This window comes from Cuculus canorus, chromosome 1 (genome assembly GCF_017976375.1).
Source record: "Cuculus canorus isolate bCucCan1 chromosome 1, bCucCan1.pri, whole genome shotgun sequence".
NCBI lineage: Eukaryota > Metazoa > Chordata > Aves > Cuculiformes > Cuculidae > Cuculus > Cuculus canorus.
This window is the reverse complement of record NC_071401.1, coordinates 92,579,385-92,606,487: the sequence shown is the minus strand read 5'-3', so window position 1 is coordinate 92,606,487 and position 27,103 is coordinate 92,579,385. Positions and strand designations below refer to the sequence as shown.

General features: G+C 39.8%; 1 protein-coding gene across 1 annotated transcript in view; it reads left to right on the top strand.

Annotated features, from left to right (window-relative positions):
• ABCG1 (ATP binding cassette subfamily G member 1) overlaps window positions 1-27,103 on the top strand; it is a 59,058-nt gene that overhangs the window by 4,282 nt on the left and 27,673 nt on the right. The gene's annotated exons all lie outside the window — the stretch shown is intronic.

Genomic DNA, 27,103 nt, shown 5'->3' with positions numbered 1-27,103 from the left:
GCTGTGCTGCCAGATATCTGTTCTGTGATCTTACATGTCTACAATTTATTGTTGAGGGTAGGTAGAGCATGCAGTAGTTTAAAGATGGAAGTGGGAGGAAAGAGGGTGCTTTTTTTACTTTTGCAATTGGCTGTTTTGTGAAATTGTTAGTTTTTCGGTACTCTTTCAGAGCAATAAGCATCTCAGAATTTTAGAAGGTATTTGAAACCAGAATAAAAATTGTTTTCTTAAAACGCTGTGTTTGGAAATAAATGCTCTGAACTATAGGAATGTCAGCCCATCTGTGTCTCTTGGTATTCTACAATGCATCTCTCTAGACTTACTATTTCTTTTAATTGATTAAATCACTGGCTATTGCTAGGACTGAATCGGGAGGTTTAGTTAAGCACCAGGATGATTTTGCTAGCTACTTTGCTAATAATACACAGCAAGGAATTCACAGCCTATAACACAGGGTACACCAAAATTATGAAGGTACTGGATGCATCTCAGGGAAGCGAAGTGTTACCACTTTCTTCTCACAATCCAGTTTCACTTATAGCTCGCTCTGAGACTATTTTTCTGGTGCTGATTTACTGATGGGAGTAAGGAGGGCATATTCAGCTCTCCTTTTCGTATGGTCTTGGTCTATTCCAATTCTGAAAGGTGGGTGTAAGATGGCTCTGTCCTTTCTCATCTGCTTTGCATTTGGTTTTTTTTATACCTTTGTCTGCTTTGTGTAGTCACATGTTTCCTAAAGAGTTTTTGGGTTTTTTTGTGTGCTTGTGTGACTAGTCATCTTCGAAAGGAAAACTAGGTTGTGAAACCAAATGAAGTAAGCGCAAGAGAAAATACTGAAATCTTCAGGAGAATTTTGTGTACTGAATTACATAATTGCTCTTCCTTGAGGAATTCTCTCTTAGAAACGTAAATTGCTACGATTGCGTGCTTTAGTTCTTTTTAAGAGATAAGCCCCTGCCAGTATGCTGCTGACCTGAGCCATTCTTGATATCGGCACTTACTCTGAATCTATAAATCCACTGGCTTAAAGGTTCCACTTGAAATTGTTTCACAAAGTACATTGCTGCTGTCTGGAAATTGTGTCATTATCACAACACCGAGGCTTTAATAGTCTAAAAACGTGTGGTATGAAAAACACTGGATCTGTCGTCATGGAAGTGTTACTGTGTGTGAACAGCTTGTGCATACAGTTACTCATTTGTTGAAGGATGTGCAGACTTGAGGCTTTAATGGGTTTTTCAACATCAAAACTGTATGTGAACACATCTACTTTCTTTTAATTCTTCACTTAAATTGCATGTAGCCGTAGGACAAAAACTTGGTTTGGCAGAAACTTTTGTACATTCAAAATTATTTTTAATCTTATCAAAACAGACTCAAAAGTTGAACTTTTTTTTTTTTTTTTCCCCCCCGAAGAAATGGAACTATGCCAAAATGTCTCATGAAGGATTAAAAACTCGGAGGTTTGGCAAAAAATGATTGAGGGGTCTGGACCAAAACCGTCTATCCACATTTACTTATGTGCCTGAACGACTTGGCTTTAACAAAATGGCTCATACTGACAAAATGTCCTGCTACTGAAAAGGATTGGATGCGGTGTTTAGCTCTAGGACATGGTGGCTTTAAATATGTCACTACACTTGGATTTGAAAGAGCAGATTAAACTTCTCTGGCTGTTTGTGACCAAGATTTCATGTTCTCCCCTCCTCACCTGGTCTTGCACCGTATGTCTTTCCTTGGACTACTAAGGACAGCCTCCAAGTAGCCATGAGGCTTGCTGTCTGCCAACAGGTCTTGTCATTCTTCTGCTAGCCAAGGACCTAAAACAGGCTTGGGGGGTTTACAGTCATTGCCAAGCTGATTATGAGCCAAAGTGTACTCTCATTGCAGGTAAGGTAAACTGCATAATGAGCTGTCTTTGGAGGACATAGACAGATGGAAGAAAGTTGTCTTTCTCTTCTAAGCATTGGTGGGAGTACAGCTGGAATACCACATACATTTTGGGGTCTTCTAGAGGTACTGGGAAACTGGAGATGGACTGTCAGGGATGAAAATAACTGGTCAGGGGACCTACAAAGAGAAGCTGAGGAAGCTCACCAACTATACATTGTGACAGTGGAGCCAAATTCCTGTCAGTAGTGCCAGAAGAGCCAATAGCCACATATTGCATTTTAGGTGGCCTATGGTGGACGTTGGGAAATATCTGTTCACTGGGAGGTTTGTGCAGCACTAAGACAGGTCAGCTAGAGGTGGTGTGCTTTGTCCATGCTAGAGGGTGTAGATGATTTGCTTTGGCAGAGCCACAGCTGACCTGATCTTGTGTGGGTGATCATCTTGTTCTGAGCAGAAGGCTGGACTAGGCAACCTCCAGAGGTCCTTTCCAAGCAACACTGCTATGATTCAGTGAATTGCTAGCCAGATCATAGAAATCTTCTATAAATAAAGTTTCCTCCTATGTTTCCTGCTCCTGGGACTGATCCAATGTATTGATTTTAATAGAAAAGTTTCTCCATTGGAGAAATAAAAAACAGAATTGTCTGAACTGTCTCAAATGGAGGTAAGGACTGATGTGTCAGATTCCTTGAATTGTTTTAGTGGTCTGCGACAGAATTGTTTGTGTGCAATTTGGGATATGTTTTTTTTTTTAAGTCAGTGGGCATGGAGGTTAATACATTACATGTAAAACTATTCTGAACTCTTCTTACTGGTTTCTCCTCCAGTGGGAAGTGGAATTTGTAGTGGGGTTTAATCTGTCTCAGCTCAACAAAAGGGCAATACTGTGGCTTGAAACACTGGTGGGTGTTTTAGCTTTGCGCTATTTTTTGGTTCCCTGTGCTAAAAAGATCTGTCATTGCCATGATGTGGAATTTTTTAATTCACTTTTTTTTTTAATGAAAACACTAGCAGAAAATACATTCCTGAAGGTACATAGTCCAGTGTGGGAAATGCAACCAATTTTTAAAAAACAGCAAACTTGTATGCACGAGCTGAAAAAAAGTAATAAAATGGGAGAAGTCTCTCAGTTCACATTGCTCTTGGGTGCTGATTGTGGCAATAAGTGATAAGAGATGCCCTTATGAGAATGTGCCTTTCAAATTAATGGTGTTTCTATTCTGAAATGGAGCTTGAAAAAGAAATACTGCTATTTCTACATCTTTCTCCATTATTGTAATGAATTAGTTAAAACTTTTCATGAGTGTTGGATCACAAAGGGAGAAATAGAGTTTCCTTGCAAAGACAATTTGTGCCAGCACGTTGGAAAGCTGAAGAGCAACAACAAAGAAAATGTACTCCCTTCAGTAAAAATGATATTGCAAAGTAATACTAAGGTTATGCTCTAACTTAACAAAAGGAGGAATAGTTAGTAAGGCTGCCATTCTGTTCTCTGCATAGCTGTATTGTTCAGACAGTGAGACTCATGGCATGTACCATCACTTACTTTTTACTAAAAGCACAAAGAAATGTGAATTTGCATTGCTTGTCAACATCAAAGAAATTAAATAAGCTATTGTAGGCTTCAAATTAGAATTTTTCATTGATTTGTGTCTTAGCCTTAAGATGCCTAATTTATCTATTAAATCTCATTTTCTCTTTAAAAATAAGGAAGGGCATTTTCATTCTGAGATTTATACAATAAATGCTGTTCTACACATTTTAGTGAAGTTTTCTTAGATTCGTACCAAACGTTGGTAAGACTCTGAAGCTGATTCATTCATGGTGTAATTCCTCTTGAAGTGAGTGGTTTTAACAGGGAAGGAAGGAATCTAGCGAGTGAGTCCTTGATCAAAGCAGCTATATCTGACCATTTGGTTCAGTAGGATTTCTTGTCCATATGGGAATTTGGTCTCACATGACTTTTACATTTTTCCCAGAAAGCTTTTAGGGATTTAGTCAACTGATAGAATCAACTGTTCCTTCAGTTTTGAAAGAAGAAGGTTGCTAAGTGACTTAATCCAGATCTTGTGATGGTAAGGATTTTCCAGAACCAAAAATGGATCTTGATCTTTGAATCCAGCCTTTGTTAAGCATGTGCCAGGCGTCTCCTGCAAGTCAGCAAGGTTCCAGATTTGTGTAAGACAGCTTCAGGACTGCCGGAGCAGAGACAGTGTATGTAAGGTTAAGGTGAACTGACAAAGCCAGAAAAAGAAACTTCAGCACACAAAGAAATAATAAGGCCACTTAGTCCAAGAATGCTTTCTCCTTTCTTTTAAGTGCGGTCTGGCTGGCTTGGAAGGGGTCTGGGGAAAGAGGAGGGTCCTCTGTTAGATTCAGTATGGGCTTCTTAAATGAGGAAAAGCAAGATCCACAGAGCTTCAGAACAAACTGTGGGCAAAATGTTAGTGTCTTATCACAGAGCCATTTATCTAAGTTTTGAAAAAGAGAACTGAAGGTGGATCTTATCTTGGCTTCTGATCTGTCTGTTTAGCTGCAATTTGAAATGCAAAGCACAGAAGCATATGTTGGTTTTACCAGTTGCTTTGACCAGTTTATAGAAAAATTATAGATGTATAGGTTTTAATTCTAGGACTGCCTGAAAACTGTTGACAAGAGGACACAAAAGTCAGTGCCTTAGCTTTCTGCCATTTTTGTTAGAAGGGCCATCAAGTTATCTGAATAGAATGAGTGGTTTGGGGATAAAATATGAAGAGGGCAGAAAAATTACCTTGGAGCCGTCTGGCTTGGTCAAATTCATTGAACTTTACTTTGAAAAGATACATGCAGTCTACATACCTACCAAAGGACATTTGTCCTATTGTTTGTAGGTGTTTTTTGTTATAATATAGGATGGAAATGGAAGTATTAACCCTACATAACTTGAGTGCATCCAGGAAGAAAGTAGTAATAAATTGGCTTCCAAGACTCCACAACAACTCAGGGATTACTTTTTTTTCTCTTCAGACTTGTCAGTATTCATGGTTAATTAGGCAACATTTTAGTTGGAAATTTCTCCGTTGTTATTTTTAGGACCATAATGACTCATTTGTGCTGCACTCAACTGTAAGTTCTGGTAGGATTTGGTCTTTAGTAACCTCCAAGGGAATGGTCTTTAGCCGGTCAAAATGCAGCCGAGTATTTTTATGGGGCAGTTTATTAGCAATACAGAAATTCGTGCTCAGCAAAAAATGTGATATTTCTGTTATTTTGGGTATGTGCTAATAACTCGGACCCTGTGGAAATGATCAGCCAGAGAGGTGCTGTATTTTCTCACAAGATTGTTGCTTCATAGCTTTGAGATTCAGCAAATTAAACGGCAGGAGTGAAAGCAGGGGAATGAAGGACTGTGATTATTATGGATGGCTCCTTCGCGTCCGATGGGGAAACATGGAGGCTTTGGCAGGTTGATTGATATTCATGAAATGAGAAAAGTGTCCGTCACAGTTTGAGATAGTGCCATCAGAACAGCTAGATCCCTACATTTCAGCTGGGAGATTTGTATATTATGTTAATACTGATCTCTGTATAAGATGGAAAATTAACCCACCGTCAAATCGTCAGCCGAGATTTAAACAGGCTGGGTTTCACTGATTTGCTTTCGTGCTCTGTTACAAATTAGTTCTGGTACATGTGCTTGGACGGACCTGTTTGTTTTTTATTTAGTGAGGCTTTTCTTTGCTGCATCCTTTCTGCGACTTCATTTAAAAGATTTCACCCCTCCCCAGAGATATCCAAAGACCCAAATGAAAAGAGAGGAATGGCGGGGGGAGGGCAGGGAGGGGAGGATTTGCCCTAAATTATTTGCTAATCCTTGCTGGAGGAGTCGGAAAAAGCCTGTCCTCATCCCCAGCAGGTGCACTGCGGTAGAGGTGCCGCATGCCCGGTCTGGGTCTCGCCCGGCGCGGTTACTGGCGGGCAATGCACTGTAATAACCTCGCAGTGATGCTCCCTCCCCACCGCCTGGGCCCTGGTTGGCTGCTCCAGGCTCTGTTGCTAAGATGGGAGGAAAAGATGCAGAACAGTAAAGAGCAAAACCTCCTTTGCGAGACAGGGTTTCAGGTTTGGTGTGGTTTTTTTTCGCCTTTTTCTGACAGATGGGTTGTATTGTTTTCATCCATTTTTGCCTGCTTTGTCTGAGAGCGTGTTTTCATCTCAGGGAGCAGGATGTATGCAAATTAAGATCCATATGTTAGAAAGAATAAACAAGTTAAGCTGGTTGAAATGAACTGTGATACCAATAAAAAGCTCTTTAAGCAAATATTTTGCGGGTTTCTTTTTCAGTGACTTAAAATATTAGTGAAATGAATGAAAATGAAACATGATTTTAAACAGAGGATTTCTAAATGCATATTTCAACCTTGATAAAGTCTATGCAGCTTTTCTTTTACCACTTAACACTGTTTCAAACTGGTAAAAATATACCCAGAAGTTGCTGTTACTGGAATAGTCCACAGCGTTTCATTGAGTGATACATAACTCCTCCAAGCATCCTCTTGCATGGGCTGTGTAAAATAGAGGTTACTGGGGACAAGTCATATTCAGCCCCTTTGTGTGACTCTTCTACTGTTTCCCCGCTGAGTAGGATCTTACTTCGGCATTCGTTATTTTCCTCCATGCGGAACCTCTTGTTATTGTTGTGGGTTTGTCTCAGGGAGGGGCTGGGAAGGGGTTTGCACCTGCAGCTTTGTTTGGAAATGTGCCTGAGTTTCACTCAGTAAGGTTTGGCCACTGAGTTTTTGTGTGAATAGAACGTATTTTTCTTCTTTCTCGATGCTATATTCTTTATTAAAACTAAACATTACAATGACCTGACTGTTCTTCTTTCTAGCTAATGTTTGAATGGAATAAACTTTATTAGTCGCTGTTGTGAAAACTTGTGGCTGAGGAAGGAGGCTTTGAAGAGATACTGGTTAAAACATTTCAGAATCTTATGTGCCAGGTGACGGCCGTGGTGATGATGAGTTGTCAGGAGTTTGAGCTACGGTCACTGCTGCTTCCATCTCACAGTAAGCATGTTTTGGGGGCTGGCTGTAACTCACCCTGAGAGCCCTCCACTACAAATCTTTGTACACTGAGTGGGATTTGATGAAATGCTTTGCTGTCCTCTGCCCATACACAGTCATCTCTTTGTCAAGGTGTTGAGGAGGTAGAGATAGCATGCACCATCATATGCGTGTACTTTTTTTACGCTTCCAAGTAGAATTCAGTCCAAAGTCTGAAGATCTGTCTTAAGGAAGATGAAGTAAGAGTCATTTCGCAATTGAAGGCTTCAGCCATCAGATGGTTGATCAGGATTCTCCAAAAACTTCAGTAAAAGGAAAGAGAAATCATAAAAGCTAGCTCAGGAGTAAAAATGCTGTTTAAGTCCATTTTTACTTGTGTATTTACATGCCATTTTGGAAAGTGCCTTCTGGAAGCCTATGGAATCTAAATATACCTGCTTACAAAAGCAGGTCTTTTATTCTCAGGGGATTTAATATCTCAGTGTTCAGCTCTGTATTCTCCAAGAAACTAATTGCTTCACACTTCCCTGTAGCATTGTTCTTGCAGGTAAACTGGCTGGGTTTGGGAAGGCAGAGTTCAGAGAATATGATACTACTCAAAATGTGGCAGACCCTCACAAGGAATACTCAACTGTATTATAATTCACGGTATTATAATTCACCCATTAAACTGATGAGTACCTTTGTGTCCTGTATTAGAAAACAGGCTTTGGTCTTACTGTTTCAAATGAGCATCTCAAGACTTACTCCAGACGACATGTAATGAGAATCCCAGCTAAATTTACATGATAATTTAGCACACAGAAGTGAACTGATTTAGATTTAAAAATAAAGCATTTCAAACCAAAGGATGGGTATTGAGTCTCAAGATGTGTGTCCTTGAGATAAAGCTGAAATGCATCAGCTTTATCCCCAGAACCTCTGAAACTTGCACCCCCTCTGACGTGCATAAGGATATATGTCTAACATAAGGCTGAATTTTTGATGAAATTAAGCTGGGAATTCAGGTCAGCTTGCTATTATATGAAGTCAGAGAAAGTCCACCTGGCCCAGCCCCTTCTCTGACAGCAGGTAGCACTGAATGCTTGAGGAAGAGTTGAAGTGCAGGCAGGCTGTGGTAGTATTTCCCTGGGTTCTTGCAGCTTGCAGCTCAGAGGTTTCCTGAACTAGATCTAAGTATCTTTGTGTTTACTAACTCTCAATGGATTTTTCTTTGGTAAAATCATTCACTTACTCCCTGAACCTAAGCAGGCTTTTGGTGTTCATACAGTCACCTTGCTGTTTGCCTCCTTTTTCAAACCATTCAGGAATAAGGCGAACAGCACACAGCTTGATAAGGTTTCCCTGATATTCAGGGGTAAGTTTTCTTCATTGGTTGACATCTGACTCATACTCTTTTGTTTTCTGTTGCTTTATTTGCTTTCTTATTTATTTGAGAACTGGCTGTCTACCTGCTTGTGAGATTAAATTATTTAATAACTTGAATAAAAGACCTTGTTGAAACATGACATCTGTGTATGATAAAATGGCTCGCTTTGGTTTAGCATTTACTACCAAAAGACAGCACATGCAGTTTGTTGTACAAGATCTGTTTTTTTGTCCTACATGAAAAGCATTGGGCCGGTAGCAAGCTGAGATGTTAGTTGTTCAGATTGCCTGCCCCCTGTGCCGACTTCAAATCTAGAAGCTAGCAATTTCTGTTTAACACCATTGGTACAGAGAACAGCAAAACTACCGGCCCTTACTTAGACTGCATCATGTGGAAAATCTAGTTCACTAGTATGAAGGTAATTGACAAGCACAGGTTTAAGTGCTGAGGACTGGCAGAGTCCTCCTCATCAAGCCCAGGACCAAGATGTAGTGGGCATCTTCTTGATATCAAAGCCTATGTTCATTGGGAAATGGAAAGACTGAGAGTCCCCAAATCCATCCAAATGTAGTCACTTTCTAACCAGCTTCAAATACATGAAAAGAAGTTGTGGCATGATAAAATGTGTATGGATGAATTCCAGTCCTTTTCAAACAATTTAACTTCTTCATCCCCAAAGCAACATGTAAAGTACAACGGAAGAGGGTTACAGTACATGCATAGAAAGCCAAGCAGTTGCTGTCAGTAAGTATTTGAATCTCAGTAGCTTCCTACAGGTAGATGTTATTATGTATTTAATTTGTTCCTGAAATAATTATCGGGAGGCCTGCTAAAATATCCCATTGGTAATGATTCAGATGTTTGAAAATGACTCTCTTGTGAATTATGTGCTGTACTGCAGACCTTTGAGTTTAATTTGGTCTTTGGATAGTTTGTCCCTAATGAAAGATTTCAGAATGAATATTCAATACAGTGTGTAAGCAGTAGTATAGAATACAGAAGGACTACTGCTGCGTAAGTGTCTCTCGAATGAGGACAAAATATGTCTGTCTAGGAAATGGTGTTGCTGGAGACTTACGCTGCAATACGTCTTGAGTCACGCTGCAGGAGTTTTTGTAATTGCATTTCCCAATTGGACTTCATTGTTGCTGTTAGGCTTGTATTCTCATTTCCAATTCATTTAGACTTTGCCGATATCAGGAGAGAAATAGATGCACTCTGAAGACTTAATTCTCTTCAGTGAGCATGGGATGAAGCTGTCCAAATTCTTGTCAGAAAGAAGTAAGTGGAATTACATAATAGTCAAACCAAGTTAACCACTTGTTTCTTTGGGTTTTGTTACATATCTGTTCCAAAGAAAAATAAAAGGCAGAGACCTTGGCTTTACGAGATAATTTACCATCTGCCTCTCATCTAGTATCCACTGCCTACATCTCTTGTGCAAGAATCATATTTCTTCCTGCTTTGCATGTTTAGAATAATAACAAATGTTGCTTATAATTGCAGTACATCTGCTACAGGAGAGAGAAGAAGATGGAACATGCCGTGGTGGGGTTCTTGGGCAAATAAGAATGAGAACTCTTCTCTGTCTGTTGCTCATCTTCAGAGGCTTGGCTTTTATGCCACACAAGAGAAGAAGGAAATTTCAAATGAAGTGATACACATAGCTAATATGGAATTTGAAGGAAAAAAAGTCTGAAGTTTTGAATACTCTTGTTAAGCAGTGGAGCTAAATTCTGCCCTGTTGCATCTGTTTTGTGCTTGTAGAAGCAGTCAAGTGGGTGAGGCTTTACCAACAGAGCATGGCTAGTATCGTTTTCTTAGTCATGATCTAGTTACTACCTCAAGTGCTTCAGAAATTAAATATGTCACTAATAGCATCAGCATGACAGTGCTAGAATCGGTGAGTACACAGTTAAAAGGAAGGGGATTGAAGGTAAGTTTTTGCTATTAGAGCGAGGGCAGTTATTTTTCCTGTGTCAGCCAGCCACAAACAATGCAGCTTACTGAATATGAATAGTGAGGCCTGACTACCCAAAATAACTTTCAAGCTTATAAAGCTGAAAGCTGTGTCTGTCTGGGATTGATTTCCTCTTCCTTCTCCACTTGGAGAACTGCTGCCACCAGAGAAATGGGAGAGTCAGAAAGACAAGGAAGAATCCAGAAGGGTGTATCTGTCCACAGCTGGCCATGAAAAGTTACTGTCTCGGGCTTTGGTTTTGACTCTGGGTCTTGGAGAGTTACTTGAAAGAGAATTTGCCCCAGAGGAGTAAATTGACAGTAAATAAATACTAAGCATGCAGATGCTGGATCAGAGACGTTTCTGAAAACCAACTGGGTCAGATCTGTTTTGTAATCAGAACTGTAGGTTCTTCACAAGAAATTTGCAAGAGTTTTTAATTGTGGTGATTGCAAAACAAGACCATTGGCAGTAGCCAGACCTGGTGGGGCTTGAGGACCCGAGGGGATTACTCCTGCTCCAGCCCAATTGGTACTTGGCTTTGGCAGCCTCAGTTCTGTATTTACAAGTCCAGTTAGTAACAAGGCAGAGCAGTTATTCCCAATAGGCACAGACACACATCCGTACATGTGGTACACTCAGCCAGCCATATGGACCAGCATAAGGCATATACAGATGGCACTTGTGCAAACCTGGCGATCATCAATGGTTTGCTGCCATTCCTCCCCTATGACTGCTTGTGGATTGTACAAGCACACAAGGTGGGTCGCTCCACTCATGGGTTTTGGACACTGTCAATCCAATCACTGGCCCAGACTCTGGTCTTCAGTTGTTGGTGCCTGGACCTACAAGCCCTCAGGTTTGCAACCTCTCACTCCAGTGTCTGATGCACAAACTTATTCTACTCACAGGTGAGTCCATCATGATACTTGCTAGTGTACATGCACATAGGCTCACAGTAAAGTGCATTCCCACAATAGATGGTTGGGAATGGTGTTTAGCACGAGTACAGGTTCAGCTGTAGCAATCAGGGGCAGGTCTCGGTCAGATAGGTGCACTAACTATCTTTAATTTATCAGGCTTCTTCCTCCTCAGTCCTTTATCCATCCCTTTCCCTGCCTTTGGCAATTCCTCTGAACATCCTGTGATAAGTATTTCTCACTCTCTGTAATGCCCATAGCCACTCTACAGCTGGTTTTACATCATCCCAAACTTACGTTCCCCCCTGCGAGTCTATTCCCCAGCAGGTTATTGTCCCCTTCATTTGCATGGCATTCCAGGGAGAGAAGTTCCCTGTTGACACATCTTGGTGGGCTTTCTTCGAAAAACAGTGCTCCTGTCCTTTTCCTGTGAGCGTCTTCAGAGTGGCTTAATCAGGGGGCTGTGTTTGCACTGGGTAGTTTAGTAGGGTTGATCCCATGAACTTTGACTTGGTCTCTGTGCTCAGTGTGACTGACCTCTTGTCATATAACTGAGCAAACACCCTTTTTAGACCTTGGATGATCTGATTTTTATAAGCTTTCTATTTAAAAATAAATGAAATAATGTGGCTGGCCATTAGCTTGTTTAAGTCCATGGTAAGTTTCCTTGTGTTGTAAGTCATCATTGAAGTGGTACTCAAGTGGAAACCTATGGTGAAGTGGAATGCTACAGAGGGTGGAAGCAAGGACAGTTAGCCTGGTACTTCGTTACTCTCAAATGTGAAAATTTCAGGAAAGTTGTGAGTAACTGCAAGCAGGGAATCGAGTTGCTGCCACTTGCGATTATAATAAATCAGGTTCTCCTGTCTTAGAGGCTGACTTATGACAATGTGTGCAAGCTGCTATATCAAAAACAGTCAAAGGAGGTTGACAGACGTTCCCGAGGAAGGTTGAACATTTGCTTTCTTGTCTGGAAGAAAGACGATGTAAACCTGAAGGAGAAATACATTACTTGAAGTAGTCGCAAGCCCATGAGTCCTGGGATTACTGTAAGACCAGATGTTCACAGAGAATGATCGTGTCTTGTCCAGTAATAGTATGATACCTGGGGACACTAAAAAAAGATGGAAATTCAGAATATGCATAACACTTAACATTTTTACACTTTAGCCTCCAAATGGAATTATTAACATCAGTCTCCTGAATCCCATATACTATAAATATGCCATGTATACATTATAAACCCAAACAAATAAAAATAAAGCAGACTTTCCCATGCAGGGCATAGCTGTGACATTTTAACACTCAGCATTTTATTCTTATTGACAGGTAGTAAAAATAAATTCCCCAAGCAAAGTGAGTTGGGGCAAAAAGTGACAGACTTTCAGCAATGACTAAAACTAACTTCAAAGCCGGCCTACAACTCAGAATCTGAGATGTTCATACTCTACTGCTTTAAAAGTACAGGGCCAAATGAGCCTTGAAATCACCTCAATAGCTTAATGGGTAGATTTTACACAAGGAACAGGTATCGACAGTCTGCCAGGAATATTGTCTTAAGATGGAGCATTTTGGACCAAATTCACCCTGACATAAATTAACTGAAATTAATAAAGCTTGCTGAAGGAAGAGTATGGCCTAATATTTAAAATACAGGTTTTCATTAATTAGAATGGTTTACTGCTAAAACCATGTCTTAAAAAATACAGAAGCCAATGCAGTTCATGAGAACTATTAGTGATTAGTTTCAACCACTGTGCTGTTTGGGCCATACTAGACTTTTGACTGCCGGGATAATAAAGCAAAGGCCGTCTGTCACCTATTCCCTCCTATCATTCATAGTTGTAACCTAAGAAAACTTGTCCTGACTTAGATTCCAGTTCCTGTCCAGATGTCCATCACTACAAATGAGAGAGTGCAAGGCATGTTTATGTTGTGGAAATGTGTTGGCAAACATCATTCAGTGTAGGCATGTCTCAGAACATCAGAGGCCACCCTTTCGGAGGGCAAGGAGTAATGTATTGCCTCTTACCAAGATTCCTAAATTGTCATTTTAGTAATTGATGAGTATATTGTATGTGTTGTCTTTATAAATACAGATAAATATGTTCAATATAATGTATATATACAGATACATCTAGTGTATTTCTATAGTTGTGTGTGAGTATATATATGGATACATATTATCTCTGTTTTCATATATATATGTATATATGCACATATGCCCATACAGTCAGGTATATTTATGTGCAAAAACTAGCTGTGTATCGTTATAACAAATATTTTGAAGGTAACGTTTTTATAGAGGTGTATATTCCTCCTCCTTTGTAGTGACAAGATGATAAAATTATAGAAAAGAAGTAACAATCTGATTTTTTTAAAAGCAAAAAGTAAAAGAATATTAGTTGCTTAGAAGTGGTTCAAATCTGTTGCTATTGGATTAACAGCATAACAAGCTAAAATAGCAGGAAAAGTGACTGAAAAATGGAAGTTGTTTTGTCCACCTGAATGCCAGTGGTGTAAAGAATGGTACAAAGAAAAGACAGCATTTTGCTGATGCTTTTCAATAGAGACTTACTGAATTCCGTAAGTTGAGCAATTTTCTGCCCTCAGTCATTTCTCTCGTAATCAGATTTCCTGTGCTTTGTTCTTGTTTACTTTAGTTGTAAGAAAGGAGAGTTGGTGCTCTCATGTATCAATGGTGGGTCCAATTCATACACGTTTTGGCAGTTTTGCCTTTTTATAACTACTGACGTAATTTTCTGAATTTCCTTCTTTATTTGCTGAGCATTATTGCAACTCACTTTCTTGCTGGGTGTAAAGGAGACTGTAATTACGTGCCAGATAAGTGTCTGCTACTGCTGTTGGAGTAGTGGTTTGCTGGTGATGGGAGACTAGAAGAAGTGTGTATCCTGTGATGCAGAAGCAAAATACCAAGACTTCATGTAAACTAATGGGAACATGGGCTTCGATTTGCAAGAGCCACTGAGAGGGGTGCAAAGAACAGGAATATGGTAGAGATGTTCTTCTGGCTACTTTTCTTTGGGGCTAGAGATCTTCCTTGACAGCACCGGGGAAGACAAATAACAGCGCCCAACATCTGCAAAAGGGGGGAGCATCTCCCAGAAACAGCTCTGTACACACAATGGGTGTCTGCATTCCCTTGTGGCTGCATTTGCCTTCCCGGAACACCTCTGATGTGGGGAAGGGAAAGGCCTGGTGAGGATATTGTCTGATTGTGGTCCACCTTGAGAGAGATCTGACTTATCTCAGAGATGTGAGCAGGAATGCTCCGTGGTCTCTTCTTCACTGGCATGAAGGTAGTGGGATAGGTGGCAAGAGCTGCACTGTTGTCATTGTTATTTTTGCGAGCCACGCTGGCACTAATACACCTCTGGATTTGAATGAATTGCCTAGTGCATTTTAGAAGATTGTCTGTCTTGTCTCTTCTTCTCTAGCTCTGCTAATTATCCACACTTGCAGCCTTCTGTGCAAGTGCTGACACTAAAACATGTAGGAAGAAGTGGCTCCAAATGCTTCCAGAGTGTTTACAACTGTACACAAGGAAAGCAGATTGAAGATGTAGTCAAGATTAACCTCTCCTTTTGTATCGCAGTATCATTATCTAATTAGATCAGAAGCAAAGCCCTGCGGCTTAGTCAGTATTAGAGCGTAGGCACCCATTTCAGGAGGAAGCCTTTGAGAAGAGCAATCTTCAGCCGTCCACCTACACCATTTTCTTCGCGGCTTTGCAAGATGGAAAAAGTGACAGATGTAAACCTCTGAAAGGCAGTTGCATGTTTTCCTTATGTGCATTGCCTTTAAAGAAACTTCTGCTTCCTGAACCACTGACTCTTGGCTGATCCCAGTGGGTGACCCATGTCTTTACTGTCCCTGGGCTGCTGGGGCAGAGACACAATAGCTTTGCTGGAATTCAGTGGGTCAGACCCTGAAGAGACGGTCTGCCGGTTTCAAGTCACCCATGCTATTTTATTACAAGCACAGGTAGCTTTTATGGGGGAATTGGAGCCATGATTCAGATAAATTAAATGGAGAGGGAACAGAAGCGAGCGGGGAATTCTTCCTGGGTGCCAGTAAAGGTCCTTTACTTGAACAAGCTCTTGTCAGCCAGTAGTTACTCTGCATTACTGCAGAAAATGGTCAAGATAGTTCAAATTTATTGAGATACTGCAGCCGGGGTAGTTGCTGCACAATTAATAGGTTTCATTCTTGGGGTTTATATACATCGGGACTCATGCCTGATTCGCTGATTTTGGTTCTGCATCAGTTGCAAAATGACTTGCTGGTTTAGGTTTAGCAAATATCCCTCTAGAAGAGCACATCTTTTGCAATTTCCCCAACCATTCTTCTGACATAACAGATGGTGGTTTTTTTCTGGGCAAAGTCAAAATGTGGGTTTGATTAAGTTTTGAATTTACCACTCTATGTGAAACTAATCCTGGTGTGACCTTTTGCTTTTCTGACATATAAGAATCTCAGAGCAGTGTGTTGGACTGCTGTAGGAAAACACCCTGTAGTAAACCCTTTCATTGTATCGGGATAGTTTTATCATCGGCAGATAAATAGAGAGTGTGAGAAAGAAGAATAGAATAGATCAGATTCTGTCCCTGCTCCAGAATCTTGATCTTAATATTCGATGTCAGTCGACTAAGAACATGAGACCATAAGTCTGGCCAGGCCACGTGGAGGCTACTGTGCTAGCAGTAATATCAACTATAAAATACCAAAGAGCTCTTACAAATATTCCAAATGCAGAAGTAGAAACTCACCTGTTGGGTGAGTAATGCTGCCCATAGGACTGCCTGTAGCCCAGCAGAGTGCAATTGCTTCATCACTGTGCGTAATGAAGCTGCTTAACTGACAGTGAGATTTTAAGTTATACAAGTAACCTAGTATAGCATAATACATATATCGCATAAATTAACAATTATTGAAATACAACAATACATTAATAACAATATTAATACTGCACTATTATATCAATAATAATACTGTAATGTACTTACAAACTGCATTATGGACCTGAAGTTTTCTTTCTTCTCTTGTCTTCTGGAGTTAGGCAGAGGGGTTGTTTAAGACAATCCAATGCTATCACAACAGAGGATGCCTTCAGAATCTTTTATAAAAATTTAGATTAATAGAATTGTAGAATAGTTGGAGTTGCAAGGGACTTTAAAGATCATCTAGTTTCAACCCTCCTGCCATGAGCAGGGACACCTCCCACTAGACCTGACTGCTCAGGGCCCCATCCAACCTGGCCTTGAACACCTCCAGGGAGGGAATTTCATGCAGTACTGTATTAAACTGCATAATTCCTTTTCTTGTTGAATGCACTAAATTTAGATCACGGCCAATTTTAATAACACTTTTTCCTTCCTCGTGCTGTTTTATCACTTTTACCTGGGTTTCCCGGTCTGTTACCTTCCTTTGCTTCTTCAGAAGATGATTGCTGTTGTTCAAGGGCCATATTGAATGAAAATAGGGCATCTATAAGACCACTTTCAGGAGGATGTTATTGTAACTGTGTTTGTTTACATACTGTATGTTGTTTCCATCTCTACTAAGCTCTGTCCTTAGCTGGGAAGTCATTAAGTGAAGCCCAACGGTGACTCCATCTCAGTCAGACCCAGTAGAACAGCTTACGTGCAAGTATTTACCTTGTAGATGTTTGCAGCTAGTTAAAACCTACCTTGAGATTTTGCGTTCCTGGTATATCAGTATTCCTACGTATAGAAAGTTTCCAGCTGTTGATATTTAAATCTTGCAATATTACTGTGTCTAGATTGTCATGAAACCCTGCTTTTGATCTCTCAGCCTGTGTCACCCGGTGAACTAGTGTAAACCTGTGGTGCTGTACTGATTTTAGTGGTGCCATGTTTCTATAAGGGAACTGAGTCCAGAAAGTGCCTGTCATTTTTAGGGTCAAAGCATGAGTTTTGTGATGGCATGGATATTGTTCTAACTGTGTCTCTTCATTATTTCGTTTAAAATGATAGAAATTGCAAGAAAAAACATGTAAGCAGCCTGAACTCTTATTGCCTTTTTCTTTATTGCGTGTACTGGTGTGTTAATAGGTAGCATGGAGAAATGACTCGCAGAAGCATGTTAAGCACAGGTAGACCAGTCATAAAGAAATCATATATACTAGGAGAATAATGAAACTTCAAGACTTAAGTCAGGCTTAATTTTCTGGTAATATATCCAGCTGGTGATTTTCTGAAATGTCATGTTGTCTTGACTTTGAAAAACAGTTTTATTTTGTAATGTACTTTACAGGGACATGCAATTAAAAGGCTGTCAGAAGTTTGTATGTGCCTCCTTTATTAGTGATGCACCTGAGTCTTCAGGCCATTAACATAACAAATTTCTTTTGATTGACTTCCAGTTTGAGGAGGAAGCAACTGCTTTGACTACCAATTTTTTCCTGTCCCAACAGACTAGTTGGATTAGCCAACATTCATCCTAAGTCTGTCCATAGCTTATCCTTTGCCTTTTCCTTGAACAATTGAATAACCTCATTAAAAGTTACAGGATTTTCTGGAGGTGAAACAATGCAGAGATATATAAAGTATAAGTGAAAGGACTGTTAACACAGCAGGTCTCCTGACAAGCCAATAATGAAAATCTCTCTGAAATTTTTCTATATCCTCTTTTTGTTGGAAAGAAGTAGTGCATCAGAATAGAAACATGTTGTTTCTTCACTATATTTGTTCTGACTACATTTTCATAGAGAGTTTTGAGGTCGAGAGCTTTCTAGTTAAGAAGAGGAAGAGAGAAAGCCCAATCTCGCTGATGACTTGTAAGTTTAAGAGTCCTGAATTGGCATTTTTTATATGATTCAAAGACTTGGCCTTGGTTCACTTTTACCACACTGTGCCCACTGGCCTATGGAATGACTTGTTACTGATTTCTAAAAAAACAACAAAAAAACTATCACCAAACCTCACAGCTGGGTTTGCTATTTGCCTCAGAGTAAGAACAAAATAGAAACTTGAGTCGGAAATCATGCTTTTATGAAAAGAGTTATAGCTTCCCAGCTTGATGTACCAGTCATTTTGTAGATGATTTAGAAAAGACGGGGTTTCCAAAATACCAACTTATTCTGATGCCTTATTTTAGCATGTCCTGAAATTGTGAATTCAAGTTCATTAGCGTTTTTTTTAAACTTCAAGATATTTTAATGTGTACATTTGAATTGTCTTAGTATGCAAAAGAAAAGTTAATCAATTTGATGATACTTATATTGCAATCTAAGTGCAACTGTCAGGTGATTATTTCTGTTTTCTGTATGAAATGCTGGCATTTTCCTCTGAAAGCACTGGTGTTTACACGGGACATATTATTGATAAAACATTTAATTGCTGAGGATATGTGGTTAGCAGCAAGAGTCAAGCTTTGTTCCTATGGCTTTATAAGCTTCAGCTAATTCATAATATAAAATGTAGGTCAACTGGAGCTTTTTAAAACAGATGGAAATTTAGTAGTTTATGGCAGTTGAAAGGATGTATGTCCCCACAAGGATACCAGCTTCTCCAGTTCTGAATTGCAGAAAAAGCAGAAATCAGACTGCTGAAAGGCGTTCATTCGAACTCATTTTCATTCCAGAAGTAGCAATGCCCTGTGCAGTTAGGTTTTGTTTGTAACATACTCAGCACTGACATGCTACAGAAGATGATAATTAGTTCAATGGTGTTTATATTTAGTTTGCTGACAACGAAAAGTATTTTAGTTTGGGCAACTTCATTAGTGTAAATATTCAAGAAGAATGATGAAAGCACAGTTCTAAGTAAAATACAAGAACTGGAGGTAGTCCAAGGTTTATTTCTACAAATACTCCAGGTTTCCCTTTCTTTTTACGTTCAGGATCATAGGTTATATCTATTATTAGATTAGTGCTAGAATAAAGTAAATATATTATCCTGTGCTTCTATTTTATAAAAATCTTGAGAGCACTGAGGAGAAATGAGCAGAATCAGTATGGCTGTATCTTAAATAAAAGTCTCCCAGGACACGTGTACCAGCCATATATGTGGCTGGCCACAGGAATGTCCCACTACTGTAGGAGCTTCTTCAGCCTTAGCGCTTCTGAACACAACTATTCTCATTCACTGAGCTCTTCCAGTTTTGGAGGGCAGTTGCTGAAGTTTGTGTTCTTGTCTCTGGTCCTGGGTGTATATAGCAGAATTAAAGACCGCATGCAGGAGTTAAAATTTCACTTTTTAAAACAGCTCTAATATTTGCCTCTAAAGTGTGTTTCAAAGGGTCATCCTGGCTCCAAGCATTCCTCAGCCTGCTTGTGGTAGAGGATGGCATGGGAACATTGGGAACATGAGGAGATAAAAGTACTTCTTGTGCTTTGCAGTGCAGAATTGGTTTGAGAGGGTGGGAAGGGGCAGGAGGAGGATGTGTAGGAGTTATTCAAAGGTTGAATGGCCAAGATGCTTGGCAGTTCTTTAGAGAAAGTTCCTGCAACAAACTGTCATTCTATTGCAGTTGGACAAGACTGCTGTGAAAACCTGTTCTTTGTTTGGAGTCAAATGTAGTTGTTGAATTATTAAAGCTGACTTGTGAACTGTGATTTTTTTCTTTTTTAAAGATCAAACAGTAGGGGAGCTTTTAAATTGCAGTGACCGGGACTGAAAACATTTTTCAAAATCCAAGAAATGTGGCTCCTCATGTCTGTAAGGGAATACTGTCTTTTGAGCATATAAATAATTTCAGAAGTCTTTGTTTTAAACAACAATTCTTGTTCCTGAGAGGCTGGGAAAAGCTTTGGGGTTTTTGCCTATGCAGTTTGCAGCAGACATTTCATCATATTCCGGTTTAACGTAGACTTTGTGACAAAGCTCTACTCAGAAGTTTTAGATTTTAGCTTTTTTTGCTGTAACTTTAGAAAGCGACAGGGACTTCCCCTCTAGCCCTTATACAAGCAGGTAGGAGGAGAGAGTCCAAGTTTTTACTTTTGCTTTTTTCCCTTCTCAGTTTTTGCATCGTGTGTGCGGTAAGGAGAAGCTGGGAGAAGGAAGGGAAAGAGCAACACTAAAACATACAATGATGAACATCAACACAGGAGACCCAAAGTAGTGTTCTGTGAGGAAGGAAGAGTTTCTGTCTCCCTTGTTGCAGAGTGACCCAGCTGGATCTGCACTTTGAAATGAGGGCAGATGGGGCTGTTCTGTTCATGACAGCTGCTGGGCTATTTTGGAATATCTCCTACTGAAAGATTTTTTTCAAAAGGAAAGGGATGTTTGGGAGGGTTCTGGTTTTATCTATTTGTAAGATTGTGAATAATAATATTTGTACTTTGAGGTATAAAGGTACTGCAATTATGTGAAATTGCTTTCTGCCTGACTGGCATGCGTAAACAGCTTTCATCTCTAAATGCATGTATCAAGCTCGTGACTTCACTTTGTCATTTGATGGAATGTGTCAGCCTTTCATTTCAAATGGTGTTGGCTTTTCTTTTGTCAGGAAAGACCTTTCTTGTGTACTTAAGTAATAGAAACAAAGGCAATTAAAAGGCAGCAAAAAGCAATTATCAGACAAGGATTAGGCTATGGATATTGCTTTGAAAAGACTTTTCCACTAGATTCAGAAGGAAGATGAAGCTGTGCGTCATTCATACATGTTTTTTTCTTTTCCCTTTCATGTTTCCTAAGGGCTGAAGATAAATTAGGGTGCCTATTTTCTCTGCGGGCAGAGTACAAGGTATGCCCCAGATCTCCAAATGCTTCAACGTGTAAATACTGCTTCTGAAGCGATCAGGTTTTGCTGCAAGTACAGATTTATTTGCATTCATGTTTGAGGGTTACTATCGTTCATTGACCCATTTAATTGTCTTTCTCTAACCTCAGTTGCAGTTGTGTGGCTTTGTGTGGATGTGTATGGAAGATGAACAGCTTTAACTCTCTCAGGCAGAAACATTCAGCAGAGAAATGGATAAGAACGGAATATTGCCATGGATGTATCTGATTAAAATTAATAGGCAGGACCCATATATAATCATCATCCTCCTGTAAAACTTATTAGAAGGCTGTAACCTTGCTGCAGGACTGGCTTAACAAAGCTACACAGAAAAGGTGAATACTGGGAAAGGCTCAGAACAGCTGTTAGTGTGGGACTACTCTCAATCAATATGAGGTATTTCTCTAGCAAGAAAAGTGTCTTGTAGTAAACCTGGGCCGGTTATTGGCTCAGGTTGCATCAATATGTTGCGCATATACTGCAGCTCTGCCTGGTCATAACTGTAAAAAGCATAAACTTTAAGGGGGTTGACACAAACTCTATTCATCTCACAGCATGGTGGGGAGGTGTAATCAATAGTTGCAGGAAGAAGGAGGTATGCCCAGAGTGCTCCTGACTCCTGTTCTCTTTCTCCATACTAATGGAGGAATGCAAGTTTCAAGGTTTGTAAATACTTTGTCCACATGCAGGCACTTCAGCCTCCTGCTATGTGGTGGTATGAGTTCTGTGTGCATAAAAACCGGGTTGGTTATAGAGAAACTGCCTGTCCAGGAGATATGGTAATCATTCTGAGCTCCCACTGTTTTTAAAACAAAGATGCACATCCTGAGGGTTATTTATCTCTTCCCAAAATAGGAATGCAAAATAGGTGGAATTAATAACCTCTTAGGTGTGCCTGTTTCTCTCCATCGGTAATGAATAGGCCCCAAACAATGAATTTAGGTTAAATGTCAAACTTCTAGCTGTATGAAATTAGGTAGATTGAATGCTACAAGGCTCGCTGTGAGTATGGGCTAAGCTCTCCATCTAAGTTATGAATAATCCATGCCATGATCACTAAGTAGGAAATCGGCTGCAGATCTAGAGCAATATGTTTAAGAAGGCCTGGTCGTGGGCTATATTAAGAAATGCAGTTTAGGGATTTTTGGGGTTTTTTTTGTAAAGAGTGAAAGATTTATTCTGTTTTTAGGTTGAGAGGAATGGATTCCTCATTTCTGGGTTGGAAAGGACTTTGAGGCAAATGAATTTAATTTGGTTCCTTCAAGCTTTTCTAGCATCTCTGTCCTGATGTTTTGGAGCCTGGTTTGCTGTTATAGACATTTACATAACGAAGGTCGTTTCTCTGAGGCAAGGTACAGGAATGCATTACAATTGTAAATTCCCTTAATTGTCCTAAAGCAGGGCTCAGAGCTTAGACAATGGAAAATCCTATTGTTCTATGTCCCTGAGACATGTGAATAGAGTAGAAATGTATGGATCTGTGAATTCTAAAGCTAAAGTGGAAAAATAATCAAAAGTTTTACTCACTTGTGATACACAAATTATGGTGGAAGCTATGAACCAGTGACCAATGAGTTTACAAGTGGGTTTGGTAGATAGTTACATTAAATGTGTTTATTACATATAGCGCGATTTCACTCCCCAGGCTTTATAGAGGAACAGTTTGGGACAATATGTATAAAGTTGCTGTTATTAAAGCAATATAATCTTTCACTTGATTTGTTTGGAAAGTGTTGTTTGTCCCACATATTTTCTGGAAGTTATAAGGTGCCTCTTCCCAGGTATTGGTACCTGTAATTGACTTTGACTTAAGCCTGTTTGAGCTCAGTGGGGAGCTTGGGAAAGAAATGCTCTTTAAAATAATCCTCATCAACAGTTTTTTTAAGTTCAAATTATTGAAATAATGATCAATTGATACAGGCAATCCCTCTCATCTGAAAATCCAAACCCTCTTACTTAAACATTAGCAAAGCCTGTTCATACCACTGAGAGGATAGCATTCTGTATTCATCTTGTTTGGGCAGCATGATGCCCTAGCTATTTAATAGCAGAATTAGAAATATACAGAAAACGTCTCTGTGGTGGTATATCAACTTGGGGAAACAGCATGGCTTTGAACTAGCTTTCATTTAGGAGAGAAGCCCCAGATTTCTTCATTTTATCATTGGGAGGTGATTTCATTTTTGTTTTATACTAAAATAAAGCAAACCAGCGATCTGGTTTGGAATGAAATTACTTGAATGGCCCAGCGTGAATTGTGCGTAAGGGGTAATTTCATTTAACAATAAGTCCTGGGTTTGTTTCAGGGTGGAGAAGAAAAGAAATTGGTCCCTAAATGCCCTAAAAGAATGCAAGAAATGCATTCCTGGGTGGCACAAAGTGCTAGAAGGTCTCCAGCAGCTGAAAGGGCTGTCCCACCTCCCTGCCCTGCTTGTGGACCATGCTGTCTTGTCCTGGCAGTGACAGTCGTGCAGCCCATGCAACTGGAAACAAACCCTCTGTATTCTTGATTTCCAAGGAGTGGTTTCCAGGTGAATGGGCTTGCTCTCCTCACTGATTGTGTAGTCATGTTTGAAAACAATTTTAGGGAAAGAGATGGGAGGGTGTCCTGGGGAGAGAGGGCAAAGGGCACTGAGCCTTTCTGTAACAATATCATCTTCTGTTGCTGTAAGCTGCTTCTGAAACTGTATACTCCAAATAGCCCAGACCTACAAACTGGACCACAATCTTGTAATGGCTACTAGTCACTCTACACATCTCTTGACATATGTGCAGTTATCACATTTGCATGCACAAACTGAGTGGCTCTGTGGTTGTTGAGTTGTAAAATGGAACTGTAAATCATCAGGAACTAATTATGCTCAATTATGTTATTTATGTGCAAAGAAGAGCAACCTGCACCTCTATTCATGTGCAAATAAACTATGACTGTGCCCTCTGAAAGTAGCACAATAAATGCAAGATATTTACTGTCACTGGCCTCAATCAATGCTCTGCAGTGCTAACCTCCTGGTCTTCTGTAGGTGTGTACTTGCTTCTGCGGTTTAGGAAGGTGTTCACTCAGCATGGGGGTAGGCGGAGGAAGTAAAGCATGAGGAGAGCTAGAGAGATTCCATGGGACAGTAATATGGGGTAGCTTTCTCCAGGAACTTTACGTGAGTCTCTGTGCTGCCATTGCTTGCTTATCCCAGCCCCACAGGGATAAAACTCTGCTAAATGAAGCAGGCCAGCATAGTTTCTAGCAGTAAAGATGTAGATGTTTTGCTGTGACAGTGTTTTCTTTTCCGGGGTGAGAACAAGAGTGGGAGAAGAATGGGGCAGGAAAACTGGTTAGTCTATTTACATGTAGATATATGGAAAAAAAATTTGCTGGCATAAAGAAATAAATTTCCTAGTTAATGCTTTATTACAGTTACAAATGTTTCTACTGTAAATCTGTCCTCGGGCTGTTACCTCTGTCTGTGTGTGTTTCTCATCTTGTGCTTCTCTGTGGAGTTTCTGCCAGCATTCCCCAACTGTTCAATTTTCTGATATAAATCTGAAGAGTCTACAGAAGAAAGGTCTCCTAGATATCATGAAGATGTTTTCCACATCTGAATGGACTTCTGCAAGCTCTTTCACTCATCCATAAATTACTAACTTTCCTTTTAGTATGGTATGTGACCAGTTTAGTTTGTGCTTCCCTTGCTTGTGTTTTTGCACAGTCGATAGTCCATGGGATGATCTTTACCCATCAAGACGTGGATATGGTGGATCTTGGGAGCAGCAGCAAAGTCATGGATTTGCTAGGAGCATTCTTCCTTAATAGGAGGACTCTGCTCCTACCTCAAGGGGAAAGGTGTGCTTGTGGCATCTTGATTCCGCTTCCCTTATATATATGGGTTTTATGTTAGAGAATCCCTGGACATTGGCATAGTTTTTTTTTGTTGAAACAAGAGGAAATGAGAGGAGGATTAAGCCTATGAATTTTAGAACAGGAAGATGCAATGGAGTTTCTTTAATGAAACAGTATCAGTATACAGTGCCAAGAAAATACTGCAGGTTTTCCTCATGATTTAACAAACAATTTGACTGATGGCACTGTAAATGAACAAATTTATGTATTTAAATTTAAATTGCTGTTTAAAAAGTATGTTGCTTGTTGAAAGTATTAAAGTAAAGCAGATTAATAGCATAGTACTTACCAGAGGTGTCTTTTATATTCCCACCTGGATGTTTTTGAGCAGGAATACATCGCATCCCACCTAAAAAGTACCACAGAAAGACATAGTCCTTTTCTAATAAAGAAATAATGCACTTTTCATGGTGGCAGGTAGGGAGTATGGAAAGAGCAGGGTTAATAATGCCTTTGGTTTTTACACTTAAGTGCCAAACTGATTATTTTGTGGCTTGGTTTTCAGTCGTTTATAGCTTTCCTAGACTTGAGCTGTTTATGTTGGCGTCCTATGTTACCTATTTGCTGTAGTTATTTTCTGAGAAATCTTTGAGCAATTTCAAGCCAGTGGCACTTGCAGGTTACCAACAGCTATTTCATACCTTCAGAAGAGCTTATGATAAAAGAGAAACAGTTCAGATATATAGGGAAGGGCAAATCCTGCTCTAATTGCAGCGAGCAGGGAAAGCCTGCTATGGTCACCCAGGAACCGAGATGGGCTTCTGGTACCTATTGATGGATCCAGAATTAGGCTACAATGTCTAGAAGCTTCTAGGAGTCTGTGTGGCATTTCTCTGAGGAACAAATGAGTGTACTACTGGTGATGAAATGCAAATGAATGAAGCATTTTTGTCAAAAACCTAGAGATGGTATTTACCTGAGGAAATTCACTGTGAGGGTAAGTGTTTTAGTTATGAATTTTTTTGGTGCTGATTCAGACATATTCTGAAGCATTCCCTCCTACCTTAGGTAGGGGAAGGGGGTGGCTTTCTTCTTTCCAGATTAATCTGCCTCTTGAATGGGGGTCTGTTCAGGCCACTGAGGGTCTAATGTCATGGTGCCTGGAGTTTGCTTGCAATGGGAAACCCTAGCATGGGAAAAAGGAAATGCATTTCACATCTCAGCAGAAGCAGTTGAACTCTGGAACGTGAGGTGAAATTGAGACCAGAAAATTTTGCATCACTGGAATTATCTGTTTCAGTTTTAATTTCTTGCTTTTTGTACTTTATTTTTAGTGGGTTTGGCTGAGAAAGGCTGAGTGCTTGTTTTAGTCAGTAATGGTGTATTAATGTCCTGTTGACAAATTCATATTTTAAGTAGTTCTTGAAAACTGATATTTGGATTCTTATGGGCGTTGGTCCCTAAATATATTTTAAAGGTAAGGTCACAGTAACTGAAGGAGGGGACATAGGAAACTGAAAGGATCCAAGCTATTTTTCAATTAGAAATCAAAACAGTTTTAAGAGAAATAACTGAAAGTCATGATATTAAACTTGATCTTGATGCAAGTCCTGTCCAAAAGGAGACAGCCACTGTGGTGCTCAAACTGAATGGCCGCTTCATTCATCTGTCTTGGAGTGAGTTCGCTTTAATACTCAGCCTTTCATTAAAGTCCGGGGTACCAAAACTCCTTGCTGCACAGATCATCAGCCAGTGGCCTAAGGAAAATGAGTAAGCCAGGTAAACTGGGATCGAAGACAGAAATTCCTAATATACAGCAGGTGGATATGAAGCAGTCCCTGTACTGTAAGAATACAATCCTTTCAAATGCATAATCCGTTTCTTGTGGAAGACATGTGGCCCAATATAGAAGTTTTAGGTCAACTGATTCAGTTAAAGATTAGCCTCAATATTCTGAAAGAGAAGATTTTAGTTACTTATGGTCTTTAATTCCCTATAAAGGATTGTACTGGGCACCTCACTACTGCTACAGTGTGAAATCTTTTTGTGGATTTGCTAAATTAACCTTTGTAATAGAAAGTCGTCTTATGTGCTTGTAGTCAAAAGAATAGATGGTTTTGAGTTTGTAGCAACTTAAAATGCCAATGATTTGGATCCTAATATAAAATTCATAGTTTTTTTCTATTTCTTCTTAAATCATGTTCCTCTGCTCTTTGCAAATGAGTTCCAGAGGTATGTCCTGTTCTGATTTAACATTTGTGCAGGATACTTACAATGGAGATCAACATTAGAGGGGCAGAAATGAATGCAGGTAAT